This window comes from Octopus bimaculoides, chromosome 4, assembly GCF_001194135.2.
Source record: "Octopus bimaculoides isolate UCB-OBI-ISO-001 chromosome 4, ASM119413v2, whole genome shotgun sequence".
In the NCBI taxonomy this organism is placed as follows: domain Eukaryota; kingdom Metazoa; phylum Mollusca; class Cephalopoda; order Octopoda; family Octopodidae; genus Octopus; species Octopus bimaculoides.
The window spans coordinates 81320628-81322061 of NC_068984.1; the positions used below are offsets into that span (position 1 = coordinate 81320628).

Here is a 1434-nt window from a genome sequence, read left to right on the forward strand (position 1 = left end):
TATATATATATATATATATATATATATATTCATTATTTGCAACAGAAACAGCATTAGTTCTGAATAGTAAATCTGTGTATCTCACATAACACAGAAAATTTTTTTTAACTAGTTTCAGCTTGAGAGCTGCAAACATACTACAACTTATGCAACTGATACTTGTTTTATAGCACTCCTACCATAGTTAATTTTTGGGTGAATGGAGGAGTTTAATGTCACTGACCTCAGATGCACACTTGCTATAACACTGATTCACACAGAACTGCAGATACTAGAGTATCCAAGTACTTCTTGAATATATCTATATCCACTCCATATAAATTTCTCAATTTCTTGGGGATTTTCAAGATTTAAGTAGTTGCACTAATTGGTTGTGAATTTTGATAGAGAGGGTGTAATCCTCAAGACTATACAGTAAGGATCAGTTCTGTGAGTGATATAGCTCTTGGTACCAAAGTTTGGTACTAGCCCAAGCTCTTCCTTACATAAATTACTGAAATTCTTTCTCATCTTCTTTCCAGGAAGTGGATGACCAGTGATGGGACTATGACTAGTTTAAATAATAAAGTTCTCGATACCAAACTTGGTGCAAGCCCTTCGAAACTTTTCTATATATAAATCACTGCATATCTTTCTCTTCATTCCAAGAAGTGGAGTCCTATAGGACTGTGCAGTGATGAGCAATTTTGTAAATGATAAAGTTCTCAATATCAAAACATGGTGCTAGCCCTTCAAAACTCTTTTATATATAAATAAATCACTGCATATCTTTCTCATCTTCTTTCCAGGTAGTGGAGTCCTAGTGCTTTTACTCCTCCCAGCAGCTCAGCTGTTGCACTGAGGCTATTTTTTTTCTATCAATACTGTATGGTGATTAGTAATGAACAACAGTTCAATCAGCCAAGACAATACGTTCTCAACAGAAGCACTATAGTTTCTTGTGTGCTTTTTTATACTGAATAATCTTAGAGGTTCATTTCAACAGCCTTTTGCATATCATTGCTACCTTAGTAATATGTACACAGTCATCATTATTCATTATATACACACACAGAGACACACATATAACCCATGTTTGCGTGCAAGATGGACATTAAATGATGATATATACTCATATATTGTTTGTATCACGACAGAACGCACGCGTTAACCTTTATACAGTAAGTTTTAACTATTTTTCTAACGCGACTCTCTCTATCTCTATTTCTATCTCCCCCTCTCATTCTTCCCTCTACTGTTCTTTGCCTCTACCTGTCACTACTATCTCTCTCTCTCTCTCTATCTCTTGTTACTCGTCCTTCGCCTCTCACCGTTACTACTACTATCTCTCTCTCTCTCTCTCTACCTCTCGTTGCTCACTTTTATTCTACTTCCTCCCCTTCCTTTCCCTCTGCTACTCTTTCTCTTCACGTGTGTCCGGCTGCTATTTCTTTT

The 1434-nt window shown here is 36.2% G+C and overlaps 1 protein-coding gene across 5 annotated transcripts in view; it reads right to left on the reverse strand.

The window, feature by feature from the left end:
* The window catches only part of LOC106880559 (transcription factor mef2A), a 215061-nt gene that overhangs the window by 117420 nt on the left and 96207 nt on the right, over nt 1–1434 (reverse strand). The gene's annotated exons all lie outside the window — the stretch shown is intronic.